Source organism: Castor canadensis, chromosome 7 (genome assembly GCF_047511655.1).
Source record: "Castor canadensis chromosome 7, mCasCan1.hap1v2, whole genome shotgun sequence".
NCBI classification, from domain to species: Eukaryota; Metazoa; Chordata; class Mammalia; order Rodentia; family Castoridae; genus Castor; species Castor canadensis.
Window position 1 is genome coordinate 102,285,800 of NC_133392.1, and position 27,462 is coordinate 102,313,261.

Below are 27,462 nucleotides of genomic sequence, written 5' to 3' on the forward strand. Positions count from 1 at the left end.
TAAAGAAAAAATCAGCATAAGCATTTCTACACATTACAAACAGCTGCATTGTGACCCCCTCAGAGATAGAGTTGATAATGAAAATGTTAGAGACCTTTAAGTGGGGCATTTCTGGCCGACAAGTTACAATAGTGAGCTTACATTAAGGAAGAAAGCATCTAGTATTTATGATTTGCAATTTTAACTTGTGTTTAAAGTGGTACAGGAGGATTCATGGAGGATTTAATGTGCTAGGAAATCTATTTGGTCAGTACTATAAGATTTTATGACCTTTCATTAAGACTTGAACGTTTAACTGTACAGATTCTGCACTGAATGAAAATCATGCTATTTTGTGCTGCTGGTCCTCTCAAAATCTCTAATGCAACAGTTGAAAGAGGCAGTTAAAGAAGCCTGGTATTTTAACTGAGCTGACATCAGAGGTGATAAATACAATATTCATCAAAGGAGTTCAGAGGACAAAGGTTTAAATGAAAAACCCAGAGAAATGTTTATTCTTTTTAAAATTTATACTCAGTGGAAACCAAGACAACCACTCCTAAATACCCAATATGCAGTTTAACATCAAAAATCTCACTCTAGTGAAAAATATGTTGAGTATTAGAAAATGGTTAAAATTCAACTAAATTCGTACATGAAAACCTTATTTATTCTACACCCACTCTTCTCACATGAATCATAATGATAGGAGTTATTAATGCTATTCAAATCACATTTAATTTCAAATAGCTTTCTCTGGATAAATCAGGTAATCAAGGTTCTTCACATAGGCTTTCTCATTTAGTTCTCATAATAATCATATTTTCTATATTATTAAATCTGTTCTTTAAAAGGCAAGGTCTACATGGATAACAAAATAGTTTTGTTTTCCATTCTATCAGTCTAAAAGAAGTATGCCCTTAATTTTATTTCTAATTAGTTCTAAGAAATCACTTTTATACTACTCATATTTTTCCTTGCCTTTCTATTGAAACTAAGCAATCTTTGCAAACAAAATAGTCAATGTAATTATTCTGTATCTATTACTCAATAATAGTAATATCACGGTGCTGCTAGGATCACAAATCAGACACATGCTCAAAAGCTGATGGACAAGGCAAAATTTACTTCTGTAGAAGGGGATGCGTGTCTCTGACTTAAGTCAGGCAAGCCAGCACACACATGTTGAAGGAAGTACTCCTCAGTTCTTATCTCTAATGTAGGACTGCTCCTTGCTCTAAGGAGGCAGCTTGGGTTCACAGTCTTTAGGATTGACTAAGGTTCAAGTATAGTAGAATGCATAGAGGAAGAGCAGACATGTTTGGAGAGCATAGATAACAAGACTTAATTTGACTGATGTACCAAAGGCAAAGAGGTGACCCATAAGGTGGGAATTTCCAGGATTCTGGGGAAAATGAGGCCTGAAATGACTGTTTGACCTGGAATGGAAGCTCCAAGTACATAATTAACCTGTGGGCCAATGGTACCTTGAAGCAGAGATTCCGTTGGACAATGATTGTCCTAAGATTAGGCAGTTTGAGTTTTAGGTCATCTAATGACAAACAATTCTCTGCTTAAAGGCAGAAACTTTACATATGTAGTCAGGCGAAGTGCCACTGAGCACATAGACAATGGGGAAGTTAGCTAACATCCACACAATGACAGACATATTCCGTAGTTGGATATTAGGTTGGAGGGAGAAAGACGTTCAAACCCACAAACCTGTAATTAAGACCCTCATGTGCTACTGACTGAGATAACTCTTTGACAGAAAAGATTTTAATTCAGTTGATTCTCACACTTAAGCAGTTAACAAGAGGAACATGGGTGATTTTTTTTTTTCATTTATTTGTCACTTGCTAGGCGGCACCATAAATTACCAAAGAACATGACAATACACACCAACCAAAACAAAACAAAATGAAACAGAGGTGCTTCTGCTCAAGGAGACAATGGATTAGAAAGGACTTGAGGATTGTGCTGTGTGTTTTCCATATGTACCCTTTGTAGGTCCAGCATCAGACTGCTATACACATGTCATGTTTCTGGCCCTGGAAACATTTTTTGTCTTGAACCCTAATGATTTCATGACTTTGACTGTCATCTCCTATATTTGATAAATGGGCATGTTTCTATTAAGAACCCCAGTAATCAACAATGGCTTCAAACCATGATTTTGGCATATGTACTTGGACTTTGTTGGATAAAGGAGATGTAAGCAGCCAAATACGTACTAAAATATGGTGATAGCTGAGTTGGTGCTGAAATTGAAAGAAAGAACTCAATATAGGTCAGAAAAAAACTTGAACAATTTGTTCCTTTCCTAGCTAGTCACCCACTTTGATACAAAATAAACTTTGGCTCCCACACATAAGAAAGTTAAGAATCCAAAATTGTGTAGGGAATGATAGGGTACTCACTGTCTGCTAAGCTCAAACCTTGTCAGGTCACAAAATAAAATTATAGAAAGAAAATAATCTTCTAGGTTTGCTTGGAAAGAAAGACCCTGAGCCTAGACTCCTCAATATTTACTATTTAGGGATAAAGAGCTCATTATCTATTGATCAAAGAAGCAGGAACTACACACAAGATTTAGTCAATTGGTTAAACTAAATTTGATTACTTTTATTGATTACCTGATGTTTCCAATTTTCATAAGTATTTCTTCTTTAAGGAAAAGATTATAGAAAGAATGAAGAAACTTATTGAGTAAAGTAAAATATTCTACCTCTCAATGGGAATATAAGAAATGAGGTAATAAATGCCACATTTCACCTAAAACCTTGTTTGATTTTTACCTCCTTTATCCTATAACTACAGCTTTCATATCTTATGATATGTAATTCTACAATACATTTTCTTTTTCATAGTAAGGAAATCCACTCATACGAATTTTATCTAATGTCATATGCTTATTGTTTTTTATATATCTATTAAGCTATAGACAAATTACCAATGATCATTTCACAAGCAGCTTAATTTTATATTTAATGGTTTGGAGAGACCAATCCACTGGAAAATAGTGTTCTTATTTTCAGAGTTCATAGAGTTTTTGAGCATATTGCTTTGTCCAAAAGTGTACTAATGTCATTTATCTTATTCAGAAAATATCTCCAGATAACAATTAGCATTTAGAAAGTATGACTACATTTTTTTTAGCAGGGTATAGGACAAGACTTTATTGGAATGTTGCACCTTAATTTCCAAAACAAAGTTATATATGTCCATCAGAGCCTGCTGAGAAGAAATTATGTAAATTCTTTGAGAAGCAAACTCTGTATGGATAGAGTTTCAGATATGCCTCTCTAATAAATATTAATATAAAACATTAAATCTCATCTGTGTACCACCTATAATTTCATCCATGTCTTTTGTGTGCCAGGAAAATGACAAAAACCAAACCATATACTGCCCTGAAAGAACATATAGACTCAGGGTGAAAGGATATGAAAACACAGAATTTCAAAACAAACTATCATTGCACAAAGGGCCATAGAAGCCTATCAGTGTAAGAGCATACAACTCTAGGGAAAACAAGTAAAGATTCAGAAGAGAAAAGTTTGGTTTGGATGAAGAAAGAAGCAATATTTTACACTGCAAATATTGGGAGTAGGTGAAATGCCTATAGGATAATACCACCAGAAAATTGGACAATACCACAAACTTATACTCTTCTCTCCAAACCTTCATTGTATATATAGTTTTCCATTCATTGAAGATTTCTTGTGATGTGCCACAACATCTAGGTTCTGAGAACACATTTAGAGAATCCATTAAACTCTTCATGAACTCCTGGTGTTTACATCCCAGTAATTGAGGTAAAAAATAAAGCAGAATATTAAGTGTATAATATCATTCCAAATAAAGATACATGTATAGTGAAAAATAAAAATGAGTGATTCAAGTGAGGCAGAAGAAGGAATTAGTCTCTACCTCCTTTGGCCAAAGTTTAAGTCCGTTGAGGGTACCAAGGAGATTGCTTCTGAGGGGAGACCCAAGGTCTTGGAAGACATGTTCTAATGAGGTTGAAGTTGAACAAGCTTCCCGAGGCAGAAGACATCTCCTCAATCCCAACACCTCGCAGCACCTGCTGGTCTCATCTGTGTGTTTGTTTTTCAGTGTTAATATTACAGTTATGGATGTAAGTTTGTGATGGATTGTGTCAGAATGGCAGGAACACGTGTGGGAGGAAGACATAATAGCTTTGATAATAGAAGCTACATAAAGCAATTCAGGGATTGGATTCAGTTACAATATCAACTCGCTCTTGAAAGAACTTAGGGGTCCTATGAGAGTTGACCTAGTCCCTTTTGAAGACAGCTCTTTAAATAATGACCTGTCACTGGAACCTATTTCTAAAAGGTTCCATACCACCCAATACCACCATCCTGGGGACCAAACTCTAACACATGGGTCTTTGGGGGATATACCACATCACAACCAGAATATGGCAGCAGAAACATGGATTTTTATAAAAGAGAGTATGTTGACTTGGTCTTCTTAAAGTACATTAAGGAAGGAGAAAGTAATACAATTTTGTGTGCCCAGGGCACACAAAAATGTCTTAATCACAGGCACTGAGAAAGACTAAAGAATGAGTTTAGAAGTTAATAAAAAACAAAACAAGAAAAATGTGCTTTAGATTTACAGCCAGCTATGGCCAGAGGCAAAGATCAAAGTTTCAATATGAGACAAATGTTTAAAAGGAAAAATTAGTTTTAACTAACTGAATAACCACAACTGGTAGCATCCACAAGAAGTGTGGTATACAGAATCTTTTGATTACAGTGTGAATGGTAATTTCCTATATGCCAGATAGCAAGAAGATGAAGATTATTTTTTCAATTAAATATATTTATGTTGTATAATTTCACCCAAAGTAGGAGAAAACTTATATTCTCTTGATACTTTTTCTAGTAAAATATTTAAAATTAACAAAACATTTAACACCTTATTGAAATCTAATAAAATATGGACAGATTGATTGCATAAGAAGAAACTAATGAATGACTCACAAATGTCTAATACTTTGCAGCTTCTTCCTATCACTTTTCCTTACTCTCAATGTGAATAATGTTCTTTTTCACAGCATTTTGTGCTCAGTCTCTTTTGCTATCAATCGTTCATACTCCATAATAAATGAACCACTGAAATATCATAAATGTACTCAAGGTGAATGGTTTATAAATGCACATTTTATTAACAATATGCTTATTTAGGCAATGGCAGATATTCTTATCTAGTTTCTATTTTCAAAGGAAAAGTTTTTATTTTCTCATAAATATGAATTATCTGTAAATTTTGATACTCTTGCTATAACTTTGAATTGAAAGAAATTCCCTTAGACTTTTCATGCAGTACTATGAATGAAGATTTAATGCTATACTATAATTTTTCTGTAAAAATTTGAAATAATCTATTTTTCTTCATTATGTTAATATGAAATCCATTCAGCTTGTCTGTGATTTACTAACATTTTATAGATAACAAATTAATTTTTGATGAATTTTTAAGAGGATTTTGTACCTCTGATCATAAGTATGAAGAAACCTGTAATTTTCAATTTTCTAGTAGGATTTTGGTATCAAAATTATACTTGGTTTACAGAATATGTTTGGGAGTACATTCATTTTTATTTTTCTTTACTCTGAAAGAGTCTGTGTGACTTTCTTCTTTAACTATTGGTAGAGTAGACTTCATCAATGTAAACATCTTTGTATTTTTTTAACAAAAAGATTTTGATTATACATTCAAAGTTGGTTCTTTAAACAAATAATAAAATTTATTATTGTCAAGACTTCCATTGGATCCCTTTGTTCTGGTTTTGCTTATTTTACTACATATTCATATTCCTTTAATATGTAAATGAGGAATTTACATATTTTTTCATGTAAATTTTTCATGTAAATGAGGAATTTTTTAGCTGTTTTTTTTTCTTTTCTGCCAGTCACTGTAAAAGCGAGATTATGATTAATACTGTGGCAATTTGCCAACTACCTTAACCTGGTCCTCCTCCAAAGCGGATTTATATTTAATGCTTCTAGGTACCAGATACCTAGAATCAGATTCTGATTCCAGAATCAGAGGTAATCTCAATCCAGTATCAGGAATTAAGTTAAATTTAGCTACATTGGCTCCATTGATTCCTTTCCTAATGCTTGTGTCCAATACAGCATTAATAGTCTCTTGTTTGCTGTCCAAAATCTTTAAAAATATAAATATAATACTTGGGTGCATGCACATACATACATACACATAACTTAACTTTTCCTTAGTGGGAGACGTGGTCTGATTTTATTGAAAGCAAAAATTTAAAAGTAGAGTATCAGCTTCTTAGATCAAAGTTAATTAACTAACTAATGCAACAAGCTTCCAATCTCTTCCTTATAAAATTAAGAAACGATTAGCACTTGACCATGAGTGCTTTATTTCTGAAAAGACCACTTGCTTATTTGTTTATCTGATCCAACTGAGGTACCTTTTTGAGTTTTTGTTTTCCATACACACCCACACAAACATTCACATGCACTAATATATTCAGCTTCAGGAAGGGTTTGAAGATTTTTTTTAAATTCTAGAACTTTCAGTAGTAAACAACTTTCTCTCTGTAGAGTTGGAACCAAATTACTGTTATATTACCTTCTAAGATGTTCATTATTTAAATAAGATTTTTATGGTAAGATAAAGAATAAAAATACCTTTTTAATAAAAAGGACAATTGTACTTTAACATAATAGGATGTATTTATCCTAATTTCTTTTAAGTTCTTCAATTGAAATGCAACTAATTTTAACCTAAATGGGGAACTTTTGACAAGCTGTATAACAATGTGGTAGTGAAGGGTGTAAAAATAATATTGGAATTTGCAGTAATGACAGTTTTAGAATCATCACACTTTATTAAAAAACAAATCATAGTTCCAATACCTTGCCAGTAATAATCAAAACAAAGAATCCTCAATCTATTGTGCATTTATTGGAAAATACTTACATATCTCTTCCAAATTGTTTAATTTTAAAAAGTGGTCAATTAGTCATACCTGCTTGAAAAATTTGTGCCAAATTTCCTAGGACATATTACTTATAATAAAAAATAGACCTTATGTAAGATTTTTTTAAGTATTGACTTTATCTCATGGAAATATAATCCATGGACTCAATTTGTATCCTTATATGGTAACCAAAATATAATGTTCATATTGCACAGCAAAAAAGGGCACTCATAGAAATATATCAGATGAAAAATTATAGTCCTAGAATATTCTATCTTAACTAAAGTTGTGTGCGCTAAGAAATTCAAATTATAGTGTTCAAACAATGAGAAATTTTTCTATTAGAAATCAAGTCTTCCTTTCAAGTACAGATGTTTTATACTATAAATGTTCCTGTGAAGACTCAAAGTCAGACAGGTGAAAGGGGGGGTAGGGGAAAATATAGATCTGCTACAAGATCTGTAAGCCAAACTACCACACTATTAATATCCTAAATCACTGTGGAAAATTCTCCTAGTGCATAAAAGATGCAAAGTCACTGATAAATACATTCACTACAGATTGGGAACATACTTATTTTTTTAATAAGTTTAAGATTTCACTCAATCACGTAAATGCATCATTTCTCTAAAATCAATACTCTGCATACAAATGTGCCAGAACATTATCGTGGCATTTTACAAACTGTTTCTTGCAATTGCAGATTGTGTGAGCTATGAATATGAGTTCATAATATGGGCTTTAAAAAGTAAATACTAAAATTCAACAACTTTCAGTGCATTTCTTGATACTATCCTCTTATATTGATGCAATGTATTTCAATACTGCTCAGTCTCTACCATTTTCTTTTCCTCTCCTGCCTCCCTGTGGTCCCCTTAGACAGACTTACTATTATAATCATTTTTTTCTCTCTCTCAGTATATACATATAAGATCATATATATTTACATATACATTAATCTTTTAGTTCTAGTTTCCACATATGAAGGAACTTGTGACTTTTGTCCTTTCGAACCTGGTTTACATTCCTTAATATGATGATCTCCATTTACTTGCAAATAACATCACTTCATTCTTCTTTATGGCTGAGTAATATTCAATAATACTTTTCTTAATTCATTCATCATTTATAGGATATTTGGAATGCTTCCAAAGCTTGGCTATTATGAATAGTGCTATGATAAACATGGGAGTGAATGTGGCTTTATTAATCCCTAGTTTAATTCCTCTAGATATATGCCCCGGGAGTGGTATCTCTGGATTGTATAGTAGATCTATATTTTCTTTTGAGGAATCTACATATTGTTTTTCATAGTGACTGTACTAACTTACAGCTACTAACTTCCTCCAACAGTGAATAAATCCTTCCCAGCATTTATTGTTTGTGTTATTGACAAATAGCCATTCTGACTGGAGTAAGGGAAGTCTCAATGTTGTTTTGATGTTCATTTCCTTATGGCCAAAGATGTTGAGCATTTTTTCATATATTTATTGGCTATCTGTACATTTTATTTTGAGAACTGTGTGTTCAGTTCATTTGCCAAAGGCTATCAAGTAATAGGGGAACAGGAAGATAGTGAAAATAAGTAATAAGGGAAGGGAGTTAATCTGATTAATGTATGATATACACATGCATGAAATACCAAGATGAAACACACTTGAAAAATCACTATATACTTCAAAAAATGAAGGACAGGAAGGTAAAACAGATTCTGTCCAGAGGTGAGTACCAGCGGGTGAGGGAGGGTAAACAGAGAGAGAGTGTAGAAAGGCAAACATGGCAGGTGTACTTCTATACATGTATATATAGAAGTATATGTATAAAAGTACATATTTTTATACATACACTGACACATTTATTGATTTATCAAACATCTGATTGCCTTCAATGTATAAATTATTGTGTTAGTCTCTGAGTATATAAAAATGAACAAAACATTGTCCCTACTTGCAAGGAGTTGATATTTTCATGTGAATAGAGATAAAAGCAACTGTAATATACAACAACCATCCCAGTCTGAGATATACACTAATAGAGAAGACAATGAAATAGATTTTACTGCTTTACCCCAGTCAGATTACTGTAAAACTTCTCTGGGAATATTGTGCCTCATTTCTTGGCAAACAGCTTTTATTCTATTCTGTGTGGTTCTGGTTGGTTTTTCCTGTTCACCCAATTCCTTGAACACTGCAATATGATGGTGTGGATAGAGCAATCATGGAGTTTCATTCCCATCTACAGAGATTGTAACAAATAACTCATATCTAACTATCTCCCAGAAAGTTTTAAAGGAGAAATATTGGATTTGAATGGCCACAAGTGTTGAATTCTGAAGAATAACTAGAGTGAAAGAAAGGATTTTGACGAGAACAATCTAGGAAAAGGAAACATTTTTTTAGTCTTTAGCTATTGGTTTGTAGCAAACAACTAAAAACTTTAATAGGAATAGCTTAAAGTAATAAACATTCAGTTCACAATGTTACAAGTGAACAATTTGGACTGGGTACAGATAAGTGTTCCTTACAGTTTCAGTTTATTTCCACTGATCTCCTCACTTATCTGTGGTCACCAATGGGCTGGTTTAGGCTAATTTCTTTATGATGGCTGTCTTTGAGAAAGTTGGAACAACTGAGGCCTCTCCCCATGTGATTACTTACAGTCTTGACAGGCTGCCTGAGAATGGCTCATGTGAACCTACAGAATTCTAAGAAAAGTACAGGAATACGAAGCTGATTATGGCCCAGCTTCAGTAGTCACAAAGCTTTTGCTGCATTCTACAAGCCAAAACAAGTCACAACACCAACCCATAGTCAATGTAAAGAAAAGCAGACTATACCTCTTGAGGAAGGGACAAAAACTATGCTTACACTGCAATTTTCCATGCTGAGAACTTCAACAAGGTAACTGTGGCATAGGAAGACAAAAATAGAGCTGAAAGTAAGATGTTATCTAAAGGTATTATGGGTTTTGTTTGTCTTTAAAGTTTGCCTTTATTATTAAACAAGAAGTCATAATTTCAATGATTCAGGCATAGTATGAATGAGATTTAAATAAACTCAAGATGGTGCAAAGAGATTAATGATATTATATGTCTTATTAAATAATATAATTGTCTTCCTTACTTGTTCTATGATCAAATGATCATCACTCACATGTTAAATTTCTGTATGATTAGTACAGGAGCTGATAACTTTTTCCATTTTAGTTATAAAATGTAGGCCAAATGTCTCAATTGAAAGTCTACAAAGCCAGTTTTGTTAATAAACTCTAAATATTTCTGAATTACAAATCTGTTGTCTTGGTAGAAGTCCTAGACACAAGTACAATAAAATGTGCTCAAACATTTCTGGAAGGGTATCAAGATGAGAAAACTATATAAGGAAAATAGAGGATATGCTAGAAGATATGCAAAGAGAAGCCCTTTTGGGTGACATTACATGTTTAAATTAGAATAAATGTTCTAGAACTATGTTTCTGATTAAGGAACATCTCATTTATTGTATTAATAGGTTTGCAAGAACTTAATTGCTCAAGGATTGTGTTAGTTAGCTCAAACTGCTATAACATGTAACCATAGACTGACTGACTTAGATAATAGTTTATTTTTTCACAGTTTTGAGGGCTGGAAGTCCAAGATCAGGGTGCTGGAATTGTTAGTTTCTGGCAAGGACTCTCTTCCTGGCTTGTATTTGGTGCCTTGCTGTGTGCTCACATGTCAGAAAGACCAGGTGCTAGTGGCTCATGCCTGTAATCTGAGCTACTCAGAAGGCAGAGATCAGGAGAATCATAATTTGAAAATAGTCCAAGCAAATACTTTGGAAGACTCTCTCTTGAAAAAACCCATCACAAAAAAGAGCTGGTAGAGAGGCTCAAGGTGTAGGCTCCAAGTTCAAGACCCAGAAACCCCCAAAAAGAAAAGAAAGACAGAGTACAAGAGAGACAGAGACAGAGTGTGATAGGCAAACAGACAAAGACCGATAAAGACAGACCCAAGCACTAGTGTCTCACACCTCTAATCCTAGCTCCTCAAGCAGCAGATACCAGGAGGATCATGGTTTAAAGTCACCCTGGTTAATTAGTCTGAGAGATCCTATCTTGAAAATACCCAACATCAAAAAGGACTGGCAGAGAGACTCAACCCGTAGAGTGCCTGCCTAACAAGCATAAGGCCTTAAGTTCATTTCCTAGTGCCACCAAAAATAAACAAATAAAAGACAGACAGTACTCTCTAGTGTCTCAGTGTGTCTTCTATAAGGACCCAAATCCTACTGGCTCAAAATCCAATCCTTAAGACTTCATTTATCCTTAAAAAAGTTCTTCTGCCAGTGGTAGCCCTTATTCCTTAATACTCATGAGGAAATATGCCCAACAAATATTTTTATAATGCCATCAAGTTAGTAGATAGCACAAGGTCCTTCATTGCTTGCTGTCCTTATACAAACAGCTGATTCCTTTAGATGTCTATTTATAATTAGAGATGTTTAGCTTGTGTGGTTCTCCAACTCAATAAACAATACTTTTAGCATTTATATTCTCTTTGAGAAACCAGAAGTGTGTAAAAAGTAAAAAGATATCCAACCGTGAGTAATGACTCTAACATATATAATTTACATTTGAAATCATTAAAACACTTATTTTGACTTAGAACATTTATCAAGTGAAAAAGAAAAATGACTTCATGTTCAGATTTTTTAAAGAAAAAGCATGATACTAACATTCCAAATTTAAATTTGTTGATATGCATTAGTCACTTATGATTGATATAGTATAATGGAACGCATATCAACTTATAATCAACTATACTTATATTGCTACTGTAACCATGAAAGTTGAAAACATCTTAATGAAAAAGGCTTTACATATTCCCCGTAATAAATAAATGACACTCTAGAATTGATCATTGTTTACTGCCCAGGGGAGAATCTTCAAGACAGAAAAATGCAATATCTTACAACAGATTTATCAGATCATAATCCAATTGTACTCAAATTTGACTTGAAGAATAAACCTTCTCAAAGTGATGGGTCGATAAATAATACCTTAATTGTTCAGAAGAATTTTAGGAATTAAAATTAATATTGACTAGTGTTTCTAAGAAAGTGCTATAAAAGATTTTGATAGAAATAATTTATATAAATTCATAAGGGATAATGGGGCTCAATTATCACAGGTAGGAAAAGCATAGAAAGTGAACTTTGAACATACAGAATGATTACTAAGTCACTAAAGATAAGAATTTTGTTTCAAAAGCAAAGAATATTCTACTAAAGGCTCATGATGCAGTTAGCAAAACAATAAAATGACCAGCTTCAAGGCTAGCAAAGAGATGAAACATTCCAAATCCTAAATCACAGGATATGAAGAAACATCAACTACATAATCCATAACTCTAACTGCAGAGACACATTGAAACAAAAAAGACATACAGAAGAAAAAAATCTCTATTTTCAGATCTACCTAGTTATATACATTCTAACTACAATGACCATTTTTTGTTCTACTTTTACCTAACAATCTTAAAACAAACAATAGCACTCTTTCATATCCTTGTAGACATTTCAATAGCCTTCAATTTGTAAGCAGATATGATGGCAAGTTAAATTGGTAGAACATTCTTCCTTGGATCATGAGTTACATTTATTCTCACTTTAAAATATGCACATATGAATAAACGAATAAAAAAAAGATTTTACTATTTTAGATATGCTATTCACATCTTGGCACATTGAGCCAAGATGGAGTTTTAAAATAATAATAGATACTATAAGCATGCATATTTGCAAAAAAGTACAATCAAGGGCACATATCTTATATAAATCCTATTGAAGATCGGAAAAGAATTAAAAGTTGAGATACACGTTCTTCATGTTCGCCTTGTAAGATGTTTTTCTGAATTATTTGGGCATCTGATAGTTTGCATAATGTCAAAGAAAAACACTGTGTTTCAGAAATGGTTTTTTGAACAAAGCTTCTTTGTTGTACCACTCCCAAATTCACCATTCCAGTTTTAAATTACATGAAATCAGTTGTGCGATGCTGCAGTACTGCTCCAACTATGCCATAAACTCTTTTAGGATTACATAGTGAAGATTATTTCCTATTTAGTCTATGGCAGATGTTAGAAATGCAGTAATTTAAACCAAGTTTCCTGAAAGTGTGTCAGATGTTATTGACAGATAGTACCTAGGCTTTATAAACTTATCATATCAGTGTGACCACTGTATATAAAATTGCTATTATGTATTCTGAGACACTTGGAAATTTTTTTATTGGTATTATAGGAAATGTAGTAACAAATCATCCTCATAAATGGTCATTTTTCTTCCCAGGATTGAAATATGGGGCGACATTATTAGAACATTTAAATAACATTTAAAAATTCATTTTTATGAATACTTAAATTTTAGGCTTTTGCCAGGTAAATAACTCAGCTGGTATGAAATTATGAACAGCTCCTCTTAAAGTGTTGCATATGTGCCTGCAAAAATAAATACATCAAATATATTTCTTTGACTGGCAGGTGCTGTCTTACTTTGATTTCAACAGTAAGAATTAACTACTTTTAAGGAAAGTTAAATCTCATTAGATATAATTTTAGAATCAAGAAAATATACTAACTTCACAGGCAGCACCCTACAGTGAAATTCTGTTATTTAAATAGTTCACAGCCTTAATATTAACTTACATATGTTTGTGTAGTCCAAAAAATTGTATGTATGTATTTATTCAGGAGTCCTAAATCTACAATATTTAAGACATCCTTTTGGGTTCTGTATTTACTTAAAGAAACACTCCCAAAAGATTGTATTTTAGAGATGTACAGAAATAAGTATTATGGAATCCAGTTCCAATACATACCTCTACCTCTTTTATACTTTGCACTTGTGAGTTTGAAGAAAGAATGATAAATTCCCTTGCATGATTGAGGAAATTTTAATAAAGACATGGCTTTTAAATTGGGAATATACCATAGGAAGAATTTGATTGGTAAAATTGGTTGCTAGTAGGAAATCCATTAATCAGGAAATGAATAAATCCAATAAAGAAAAAAGACAGAGATAATCTCAGATATGAGTGCATGGAATTTTGATAAAATATAGAATATGTATAAATTATTAGTTGGAAATAACACTAGGAATTTGTGTTAATGTGGTTAGATAATATTCAAAATAAAGTTGGGAGATGTTACAGAATTTTATCCTCCAGTATATATTCAATAAATATTGGGTTGCATTCTTTTTCATCAATGGCCCAAATCATTGTTTAGTTGGTATAAATTCTTTGAAATTCTACATTCATTGACAAACTATCTTCTGACACCTGCTGCTAACTGAAAACATATCTCAGCTTGGCCCTTTCTCATTCACTCTACATTTCTGTTCCTTTTTCATTCTTTTTTGAATGGACATATAACAATCGTACATAATAATTGGGTACGATGCGATGTTTTCATACCCTTAGGTTGATGGGCACTTAGGTTTATTTCACATAGTACTGCAATAAACACGGGCATGCAGATACCCCTGTGACATACTGATTTCATTCCTTTGAAGCTACCCCAAAGTGGGATTGCTTCTTTTTCCTTTACTTTCAAAGTTACATATAACAATCATACATGCTTATTGGGTACCATGTGTTGTTGCCATACATGTGCACATAGTAGAATATTCAAATCAGAGTAAACATATCTATCTTCTCAAACATTTATCATTTTTTGTGCTGAAAACATTCAAAATCCTTTCTTCTACCTTTTGTTGAGATACATAAAACACATTAATGTTACTTTTAATCTCTCTTCCACGCAATAGAATACGAGAACTTAATTCTCTTAACTGTAACTTAGTACCCACTGACCAAACTTTCTATATACATCCCTCCATGCCTGCTCTCCCAGCCTCTGGTAATCACTATTACAGTATCAACTTCTATGAGATTATCCTTTGTAGATTTAACATATGAGTGGAATATTTTTGTGCCTGGCTTATTTCATTTAATGTTCCCCAGTTCTATCTATGTTGTCACAAATGACAGGATTTCACCTCTTCATAGCCAAATAGTATTTCATTATGTGCATATATGACATTTAAAAAAATTATTCATCCACCCTTAGGTTGATTTTCATTCATTAATTAGTCAACACAGGTTTATTCCATATAGTGCTGTAATAAATATAGCTGTTGCAATATCTCTTTGATATACTGATTTCATTTGAGTATACTGAAAGGTGGGGTTGCTTCATAATATTTTAGTTTTTTAAGAGTCTTCATACTGCTTTCCATGATGAAATACTAATTTATATTCCCACCAGCAGTGAGTGAAGATTCCCTTTTCTTCATAAGTCATCTTTTGTCTTTTTGGTTATAGCCATTCTAACAGAGGGAGTGAGGTGATACATCATTGTGATTTTTGACTCATATTTCCATAATACTTAGTGGTGGTGATCACTTTTTCATATACCTATTGCCCATTTGTATGTTTCTTTTGAAAAAAATGTGTATTTAAGTCTATTTCCCATTTTTAATTGAATTACTTGCTTTTTTTACAACTGAGTTAAGTTCTTCATACATTCTGCATATTAATCTCCAACAGATGCATAGTTTGTAAATATTTTTTCCCATTCTGTATGTTGTCTACTCATTCTGATAACATTTTACTTTTCTGTACAGAAACATTTTAGCTGATGTAATACCATTTGTCTATGATTGATTTTGTTTTCTGTACTTTTAGATCATATCCAAAGAAAGCCTTGCTGATACCAATGACTTATATAGTTTCAAGTACTGCATTTGAATCTTTCACCTATACTGCACTTTCAAAAAATGTTCTCACAGGGTTCAATAATTTTCTTAGGTTCAACATATTTATTTCTCCTTTTTGTTACTTATCCTAGGCTATAAAAATTGTCACCAAGCTAGGCAGTTTAAAATGTGGCAAAATGTTAAAGTAGTGTGATACTGCCTCAGGGTTGGTTCTTTATGAATTTGAACTTGGAATGTTGGCTGGGCCCTCAGTCATCTGAATGAATGAATGAGATTGAAGGAAGTGTGGCCAAGATAGCTCACTCATGGCATTGTTGGCCTGAGTAGGTCCTCTCTATTGAGCTCCTTATGAAAAACAGCTGGTTTCCTCTAAGGAAAGTCATCCTGAAGAGAGAGACTATGTGACTAAGAAGGAAAAAACATTACCTTTTAAAATCTAGTCTCAGAATATGACATATTATCCTTCTGTCTATAGTCTATTGGTCACATAGACCAAGTCTAGTCTAATGTGGAAGAGCACCATAGATGGCTCTTAACACTGGGAGGCAGGGAATCACTATAAAGCATCTTGGAAGCTGGTTACCCCACCCCTTTCCTTCATCTAATCTACTCAAGTGCTACCAATTTTGATTCAGAAATAATCTACAACTTTGGGTGTTGCAGCATAAAATTCTTAAAATTTCCTGAGTATAAGAAGTTTTAACCATAGCTATGAGTCATTATAAATATTGTTACTCTTATTACAAAGTCTATTCCTGTGCTTTTTTTTCTCCACTGCTGGGAACACTCAATCATTCTGCTCATATCTGAAGAGTTTACATGCTGCAGCATGTCCTCCATTCCATGACCATTACTTGAACTCATGACATTACATTGTAGATCTCCCCAAATTATGTGCCACACCTGTATTGTGTCAAGGATATGTTTCTAGTGATCAGTGTTCAGGTATTGATCTCCTCAGGTCCCAGACCACTTAACACTGCATGACCAGCAGACTTGTCTATTCTGACTGCCATTGCAAAAACAGGATCATTGGTTCTTTTTGTTTCCGTTCTGTTATTATTGTTGTTGGTGAATTTTTTTGGTGGCACTGGGTTTGAATTCAGGGACTCATACTGCCTGGGCAGGTGCTATACCTCTTGAGCCACGCGTTCAGGTCAGATCCTTGATCCTTCTTGAAATGACTAAATACGATCCATGAACACACTTAATATTTGTGGCTGAAAATACTGTTATATGTATTTTAATCACCTGTAAAATTTAAAAATTCTGATTGAAGTTCAAATATGGTTGTAATAATATCTTACAAACTTTTGTGTATTGTCATTTTTTACTTCTCTCTAAATTTTTTTATTTAAATATGGTACAATTATTGGAAAAACTTAAAATAATTGATTTGTTAAAGCAGAAATTAATTTATTATTAAACTCAAAATACAGCCTATCAACAAATCACACACTATTAGGATTATTCTTTCTGGGGAAAAGTTACAATTTTTGTACCTTTTTAAAACTGTAAGCATATATCTAGTGTGTCTTAAGATCAACTCACTTTCTTTCCTTAGCAAACAAAGCTCAGAATTTTTTGAAGCACAGAGATGTTGTTATCTTGAAATTCTACTTACATGTGAACAAATTGTTCATGATGTTTTCATTATGGGCAGAAATTCTGTTCCATCATTTTCATATTATAGTAATCAAGAATATGTTTTATCATATGATACATTACATTTTTAAGTAATGGATCTGTGAAAGAAAACATATTACATACTGCTTATTGTCTGGTTTTTCACTAATTATTCAAAGGATATTTTCTTTACTGAACATCAAGCTTAATTACTTAATTATATGACACACCAGAATGGTTTTGAAGAAGCCATCCCATTCTTCTAAGTGCATACTATGTTATAAAAATGACCTAATTATATAATTAAATGATGAAATGGACTGCTTCCAAAGGACATACATAATACAGATGTTTAAAAAAATGCAATTACAAAACAGCATTATCATCCATATTGGTCAACTGCATAAATAGGATTTTGCTTTACTTATAAATTTACTTTGAAAAGACCAGAAATTAGGACATATAAAGTTTTAAAAAATTAAAAGAACATATATATAAAGTCTTCATATAATTATGATGAAAGAAAGGTTAACATTAATGTTAAATGAAGTGACACTTGGAATAGGTGTGTAATCCTTGAACATAATTCTAATTAAAATCATCAAATATTTACTGAGATTCCACAGAAAATATGACACTGTAGTCCCTTTCAAAACTTATAATACTTTGTTACCTGAAATTTTCTCTCCCAAAAATGATTGATTGAGTTAACTAATAAAGGCCATGGACCCCGAGGGTGATTCTTATAATAAAGTCATGTCACTTGTCATGATCTCAGTTTCCTCATCTGAAAAAGGAGATGATCTATCTGAGTAGCCTCTGGGAATTTTCTGACTATTTTTCCCCTTCATTTTTCTTTACTGGAAAGGAGGAGCCAGACAAAGCAATAGGCAGCTTGACAAGCATTTGAAAGGCAACTAGGAAACTTATTCTTTTGGATATGCATGTGCATAATCTTTCTATTTAGATTAGTTATTCAAACTCATGAGGAAACATTTCTGCAGATGGGTCAAATAGAGCATAAAGTGAAATAGTACCCATGTAGACTGCATCCATACAGAATGTAGAGAAGTTTGGGGGGTAAACTAAATAAAAGTTAGCAAGTCATTTTTTGTATTTTTAGAAAATTATAAAATGTCTTTTTAGGTCTTTTTTTTTCTTATACATTCCCCTTAATATTCTATTTTTATTATTATAATTCCTGATACTGAAAGTTCCACAGATTTGCAAATGTGCCTCAGTAGCTGTATTTAAATGTGCCAGTGTTTAGAGTGCCTTCTAAAAATGGTTCACAAAATACATTTAGGGAATCACAGGGGGGTATATCATGGACTTATGCTTGATTAGGCAATTCATCCATTGTCCTTAAAATTGCACAATGATGGATAGCAGTGCTCCCTGAGATCTTCCTATTATTAGAAAATCCTAAGACCAAAGAGGTTGGTAGATGATAGCAGAGTGACACTTCTCGTAAACTTCCCATCATTTGCCCTGACTGAGAATGTCCTATGAAGAATGAGAATTACTTAAGATGACAGGAAAATCATCTGCTAATAAAAAAATCAAAATGCTATTTGGAGAGGGATCTGAAAAATTCTGCTTGACCCTTATATTATGACCTTTTGGTTGTAAGCAATGGGTTTTTCAGAGTATAGTAAATTATGACTCTTTAATGTAAAAATACTATATCAAGGAACATAGTCACAACTCCAGAAGTAAACTGGAATCACTATATTGTTGGACCTCATGAAAACTGGACATGTAAGATCACTCGGGGCCCCAGAAAGGACCCATCAGAAATGGAATCTGTATGTTTCATGAGCTACAGTTCAGTTCTTTGAACTCCACTCAAAACTGTCCCCTTTCTGTGCAGCTTTCCAACAACTGGATTTTATCAATATTTCTCAGATTAAACTCCTATAAGGAATCCTTCTGGTCTGACTCATGATCATTTCCTGCTTCACCACAATCTTATTTTAACTTTTTTTTAATTGCATAAATGGGAATGGAACCAAGGGTCACATGCATGCAAGGCAAGTTCTTTACCACTGAGTTTCAACCCCAGCTCCACCAGAAATTTTATCAGCTCCACCTCAGGCTTTTAATCAAATCTCCAAATTCTCTCCTTGTCTCCATAATCATTATTTCCATCCTCATATAAACTTCTTACACTACTGAGCTTTCTAAGTTCTAGGAACAAAGCATTCATTGAGCAAAGCAGGGTCCTTGCTGTCACTAAGCATACTTCCTAGAAGTGGGATAATAACAACTACCAAAATGACCAAATTTTTAAAAACAGGTAATAATAATTTTAAAATGGTGCAAAGACCTAGAAGTGTTGGAGGAATTTTGAGATACTGGCAATCAGATGATCAGGGGAGGCCAGAGGAGCTGAAACATGGCAAAAGATAAAGCCATAGAAATAGAGTCCTTCGGTACTAGTGAGAAAATATTTCCTCACTCGAATGCTTCCTTACCTCTTCAGTGGCACTTCTGATCATTTCTTTCATTTACTCATTCAAAACTATTTAAGTCACTATCAGACATTATTTTAGGGTCTACAGATAAGCCTTAAAAATTTTTTTAAAATAAAACAAACAAATAGATGAAGGTCTCTGCCCTCCTGGAGTTTGTGTCTTTGAAGTTAAAAAAAGACAACAACTAATAAATGAGCAAAATAAATAATTATCTCACTTTTGCCTAACTTCTAACACACTACTTATATCTTACCTCAAAACACTAGAAACTCTTCATAGGTACAGACTACAGTTTGATTGCACAGACCACTGTATATGTGCTGTATATGGAGGCAGAAAAGAATTCCAGGAGACATAACATATTTGAACACACAGCAGTTTTCATTTGGTCATAAGTCTGCTCCAACTAGGTATTTGACCTGAACCCGATCTCTTTATGTCTCTGATGTTTAGTTTACTCATCTCTAAAGCAGGGGTAATTGTCTATTTATATCTAGGTCAATGTTTCTGTGAATGTCAAATGTGCCTAAAAATTTCTTAAAAACTGAAACATACATATTTTATTAGGATAGATGATTATTGAAATGGATTGATAAAATTGTATTCACTGTGCTGAAGTCTGTCATTTTTTTCAGCCATTTTGAATATGATGTAATTTCAGCTTAGTGCTTATTAAATGAAAGACTGGTCTAATTGTTCTCAGTACTTTCTATTCCACATAACCCTAGTGAAATCTGCTCATATCATGTTTCATAAGATCAGACAAAATAAAATGTTAAGCACAGAACTTTCAAGAGTAGAAAATTACTTTTTATGCCTTTTGGGAGGTTGTCTAGATGAGAAAATGTACTTCCGTTTAAAAATGGATGGATTTTTTTCTGTAAGATGATGATAACTCCAAACTGAGTGAAATCAGGGTCAGAGTTTTTGGGAAATTGAATACTGCTGGCTGATAGTGAATCATCAGAATGAAGGGCATAGACATTCCCTCTTGGTTGGTGTTCTCTTGTGGAAGGGCTATTGGAAATCATATTTAAGTTCCTCAGAAGCAATACTGCAGTAATTTTTAATAAAGCTGGACAGAAGAATCACGAAAGAGCAAATTGTGAATGCCAGTTAACATTTAAATAGAAACTGTTCAGAACCACAAACTTGAAAAATGTGACTCTCTTTAATCAGAAAATAGAACATGCAATTGACAATTAGAAAAATCATTACTTTAAAATAGAAAGTAGCAGGAAAGAGCAGAGAACATTTTGAAAAAAAATCCATTTCTAAGACAACGGCTGAAAAGAATTTAGAAAAATGTGATTTAATGATCAGGATAACCATATTGGAATTTTTTAAATTCTATTTGAAATTTTCTTTTAAATGCTAAGGTCTTTCTAATAGGTGAAAAAAGTCCTTTATTGATGATTAATAAAAATTAATTGCCAGGAAGCAGCTGTCAATAGGAAATACACAGAAATAAATTACATATTAGGTTTTTAGTATAAGAGTAATGATACTTTTGCTCAGTATGACTAATAATATTTTTTTGAATTCTTAGGTGCATGTTTCCTAAAATCACTGGGAATTAAACATAGTGCCTTTGAAATTCTTATTCAGAAAAATATATTATTAAATTATTTTAACTTTTCTCCTGCCATTGAAGTATGTCATAAGCTAGAAATTTATGAAAAAGTAATATTAGGAATAAAATAAGTAAAGTTAGTCTATTTGATGCTACATTATTTATCTGCATGAGAAACTGAACCTGGTATTAAAATATTTGTCTATTAAAATATACACCTGGATAGACAGAATTTTTTCTTTTCCAATGAGCACACATTTTACCACCATAATCAAGTATTTGTCAAATTCCAAATTCATTTTAGACTTGTAACCCACCCATGTGTAAAAGCTCATCTCGTGATCTGTAATTGAGCTTGCTTTGCTATTTTTCCACTTTTATTTCCTCAAAGACTTAATATCCTGTCTATCTATTATCTAACTAAGCTCCACAAAATAGACACATTCACTGAAATATATATTCAAGGTGGGGTGAAAGTAGAATACTAATCCTGCCTTGAAGGTATGTTCCAAAAAATAGCTGTCGAAAAATATCAGTTGTTTCTAAACATATTAATTTTTAGAGTCATGAGACAAATTTGAATCCTGAAGCCTGGATGACAAAATAGTCTGTTCCCTATTTATATAAATATTTCATTTATTTTAAGGAATGTATAGATAATTTGTATGTAATTCATATTTTGTTATTTCTAATCACATCATATTAGAAAAGTTTTTCCTATATGTACAACTTAGTGCAAGGAAATATCTTATTTTCTGAGAAAAATAAAAGTGGCCTGTGTTTAAGAAGAAGCAGGAAACCAGGATCTTAAATATATAATTTAGTATTGATTAATTAATTTTTTCATAATCATTTATTGTACATGTATGTTATGTTAGTCACTATGTCACCTCTTGAAGAGAAAATTACTGTGAAGCACATGACTTCATAAAAGAGTGATCATAAGATATTAATTTATACTACAATTGATTTTGAATTAAAACTATCTAGCAACTGGGTTACTCTGGACTAAGGATTTCAAGTATGATAATTCATTCTTAACATTATTTTGATGATCAAAAGAGATAATGTCTGAAAAGAACTCAGTATAGTAACTAGCACATAAGCAGCCAACATACAGTACTACCTTTTCCATGCTTATTAAGAGATGGATTTTGCCTTTCAGAATCTTGCAGCTTGGTCAATCAATCATGTCTGTCCTGTGATAGTGGACGAGAGGACTGAACAAAATCTCAATCAACACCTATAAGGAGAAGACTTCAGTTCATCACAGTACTGTCTCTGAGCTATAATAGTCAGCACCATAATTAAAGAGTAAGCACTCCCACAGATTTTCAATACTGTGGTATCAATCCTATAACACGATTTGCCCTCAGCTTATCTGATGTTGTGTGAATATGCACACTTCAGAATAGTCATTTAAAAAGTATATCTATCTTTTGAATCTGTAAAATATAACATGAAAAATAAAACTAGATAAGTATGTAGAATGCTACTATTTAAATACATTTAATAGTTAAAGACATTAACTTTCTCAACAGACACTGTGCCATATAAAAATGCATTTGAGATCCCCAATATTTGCTAAAGACCCTCAGCAGATTGTGGAGGAGAACATATATCTAATTTTTGATGAGCTCATGATCCTGAACAATCCCCAATATAAGCAGTTTGGTTGGCATGTTTTTTAATTTAGCATTTTATGCAGATTCTAACTGCTTATCTTATAGTATATAAACATGTGAAATCTTTCCTTTGGATCAGTCTCAGACAAGACTTTATTATGTGTTACTTATAAAGAAAGACTTGCTATTTTTGAATTGGTTTTGACACAAAAGTTGAGAAATAAGAGAAAGCACCATGTCAAAAATAGTGGCTATGCCTTTCTCAGGTTGGCAGTCACCTCTGACCCCCTACTGCTGACAAGAGAGCACTTTTAGACAGATGGGTCCCCAGGGACACTCAGCAAAGTAGCAATAAGAAATGCATTATGGACATCTTCCACTTTGTGAAAAGGGGCAAAATGCTGAAGAGCTCAAAGGAAAAAAAAAGAGTATGCAGAAAAATGGAATTAAAATGACTGACATTATCTAGCCAACTGGGGAAAATTACAGGTTAGTCAAATAGATAACGATTTACTGCCCAAGTTTCTGAATCTTTGTGATTGAGAATCAGAAAATGCCTCTGGGGTTGTCTACAATAGCACTCAACCATACGTCCTCATCGGAGAGGGTATCACTTACCCTGTGAACTAAACCTCGTGAAAATTTTTATTCAAGTACAAAATCAGCTTATAATGGGTATCTATCTAATACTGCCATTAAAAGCAGGATTGTCAAAAAACTGAAACAAAATGGGATATTCAGTTATATTTGAGTTTCAGACAAACAATAAACTTTCACTATACACTTGTACCTAATATTTCATGGTATATACTTACATTAGAAATGTCTAAGATATATCAAGCTAAAATATTAAACAATATATGAAATTTAAATTTAAATTTATTTTATTTTTTATTTATAAAATTGGCAACCTTCTTAGGAGACAACAAGCCTCAGACAACTTCCTGTTTAATGTGTATAGAATAGTAAGAGGCATTTTGTCCTCTGCTTAATAGTTATCTTAGTCCATTGCTGCTGCTGTAATAAAATACCTGATACTAGGTAATTTATAAATAATAGAAATTGATTTTCTCACATTTGTGGCATCTGAGAAGTTCAGGATCAAGGCTTTACAAATTTAGTGTCTTCTGATAGATTGTACTTTATTTGCATGGTAGGGTAACTACAGATAATGATAATGTATATTTTTCGAAAACCCTAGAAGAAAGGATTTGGGATGTTTTCACCACAAAGAAATAAGAAATATTTGAGGAGATAAATATGCTCACCTTGACTTGAATATTACTCAGTGTATATATGTATTGAAATATTACCTGGTACCCTATAAATAAGTATAATTTTATGTATCAATTTTGAAAAGATGATACCTTCAAGGTTCGGGTGTTCAAAACTGTGTCTTTACATGGAAGAAGACATGAAAGAGAAAAAGAGCAAAAGGATAGGCAATTCCCTTGTTTCTTATTATAAAGTTATTAATACCTTTCATGAATGTGGAGTCCTCATGACTTACCTCTCCAAAGGGTCCACCTTCTAATACTATTACTCTGGTGATTAGGATCTAACTTACGAACTTGGGAGATATGTGTCTGTTCAAACCATACTACTTATAATTTTGGGTGAGAAGGAAACTGATGGCATCTGTGTGAACCTGAGTTATTGTAAAATACCATCTGGAAGAGCCAGAACCTTATCCCTAAGTAACCGCCTTTCTTAACTGTCAGCTTCTTGTAGGTGTCAGTAGAATAATAATTATTTTAACTTGCTAAAATTGGAAGTAATAAATGTTATAATTTTGAGCACCAACTTTATACAAAGAACATTTTAGATGCTTAAATCATTTACTAATTTATGTATTTGTCCCATAGCTTTGCGATATAGATTATTTGAGCATCATTTAAAAAGAAATAAAGACTCTGAAAATTGCTATAATTTGTCCAAAGTAAGACAGTGAACAGACGTTATTGTTTATGATAATGGGAACAATAATACTACCATTGATTGAGTACTGTGTTTCAGGAAACATAAGTATGAAGACCTGAGAAGAACGATTCATGTGTTATCTCAATCAATATTCAACTTAGTTGCGTATGAGTTGCGTATTACTATCCTATATCAGTAGATGAAACTGAGACTTTAAGTATTTTATTATGCTCAAGGTTAGATAACTAGTAAATTTTTTCATCAGGATTAGATATTAGGTCTGCCTTAATCTAAACTGTAACCATAAATGCATAGACTTCAGCAATTTCTAAGATACTTGGAATCTTGTTTAAACTTTCAAATTCCTGATGAATCAGCATCTGTGAGGATGTTACCTGGACATTTCCTTATTAAATGTATCTTATTTTTCCATGTTGATTCTGAGATTGGCATGTCATTGACATGCAAAAGTACCACATATGTGCCTCAGTGATAGTTGCACTGACTTTGGGCATCTCTGTGGATAATTCTGTGTTATATAATTTTTCCCTTTAAATGTATAATATACATCCCAAGTCTTTTGGATTATCTCACTATTTTTACATCACAGCTTAACATGAACTTCAACAGGTTGTGCTCAGGAATTTTCACTTTACAGAATATTCTATGGAAATTCCGTTTCCTGCCACTAAGGTACTAGTCATGTGATTCTCTATGACATCTTCTCTACATAAGCATCAAATAACATTTCAAATCATATTTATTGTTTTCTTGAATATCATTGCTTATGTGATATAATTTTGAGAGAAATGCAAGTCAGAGTTAAACAAATAGTTAAATAGCTTTACTTGTGTTGCAAAGAAGTGACTTATATGATAATAGGTTATTGGATTAATTGGGTGCAGTTGGATAGGAGGAATAATTTCTAATGTTCCTCAGCAAAGTGAGATGCATATGGTTGACAACAGCTAATTGTATATTTCAAAATAGCTAATAGGGAGGACTTTGAATGGAGACATTCAAAATAAAAATGTGAGGTGTACATATGACAGTTATCCTGATCTGATCATTATTAATTGAAATAGAATACTGTATCCAATAAATATATACAATATGTGTTAATTAAAATGACGATATATTTAAGGAGAGAAAGAGGAAAGAGGGTGAGAAGATGAAAGTGGGGTGAATGTGATTTAAGCACTTCATACACATGTGTATGCAGTAATGAAAACCATCAAAATTGTTTTTTAAAAAAGTGAGGTAGATGAGGAAGATTAATAGAATGGATAAATTTTACAAAATACATTATATGCATGTGTAGAAATATCATAGTGAAACCTCTTTGAACAATTTATGTAAATTAATTAAAAAAAGAGGAAGTACACCCTTGATCTAATGTCCACATATGAGGGAGAACATACGATATTTGGTTTTTGGGCCAGGCTAACCTCACTCAGAATGATGTTCTCCAATTCCATCCATTTACCTGCGAATGATAACATTTCGTTCTTCTTCATGGCTAAAAGAAAAAAAAAAAACAAAAATAAAAATTAGTAACTCAGAAAAAAAAAAGAGGAAGTACAAACTTTAAAAAGATACTGATATAGACAGATAAACTTTCTTGGTAAAGATTCTACAGAAACATATTTGAGAATGAACTGGTATGCTAACTATCCTCCATTTTACCTTAATATCCTTTTTCCTCTACAAAACCCCTAGACATGCCCAACTCTGTATGATCTGTTCCTGGTTTTCTCAAATACACATGACTGGATTTCCAATATACTATCTGCTCAGAAATAAATGTGTTCTTTCTTTGAATTTTTTTTTAATAGTCCTTGGGTTTAAACTCAGGGCCTCATGCCTGCTAGGTAGGGACTATACCACTTGAGGCACTACACAACACCCCTCCACCCCTTCCTTTAAATGTATGTCAGAAATTCTTGAGATAGGATCTTGCTCTTTAGTCAAGCTGGCCTTGAACTGTGATCCTCCTGATTTCTGTCTCTTGAGTAGCAAGGATTACAGGTATAAACTGTGGACGCCCAGCTCTTCCTTTAAAGTTTGAATGAAAAGGCAGATAAAAAAGTGATCAGTTAGAATCAAGGTAGGAAAAAAAGAAAAGATACATTTCTGTAACTGACTGATGCTAATACTCCAGTTTAAGTTCATGGGCTCAATATAAGTCATACTCAGATATGACACTTGTTCCCTCTTACTGTAGGATTGCTCAGAATGTCCTGAAATTCCATGAAAACCATGTTGGCTCATACAACAATGTCATACCTTTTGATTTTAGTGACTGAACTTCTCCTTCTAGAAATTTAACAAATTATGATTCAAAGAATCTACAACTACTCTTCTGTGCTCTTCCTCCCTTGTTCATCCTATCTAGGAGTGAAAGAGCAAACAAGAAATGAAGCTTTTACTTAGTGTCAAGTAGAAATAAGTGTTCTCTGAAGAGAACAGTCAGGAATTATCACTACCTTCCACCACAGGACTCCCTGCTGTT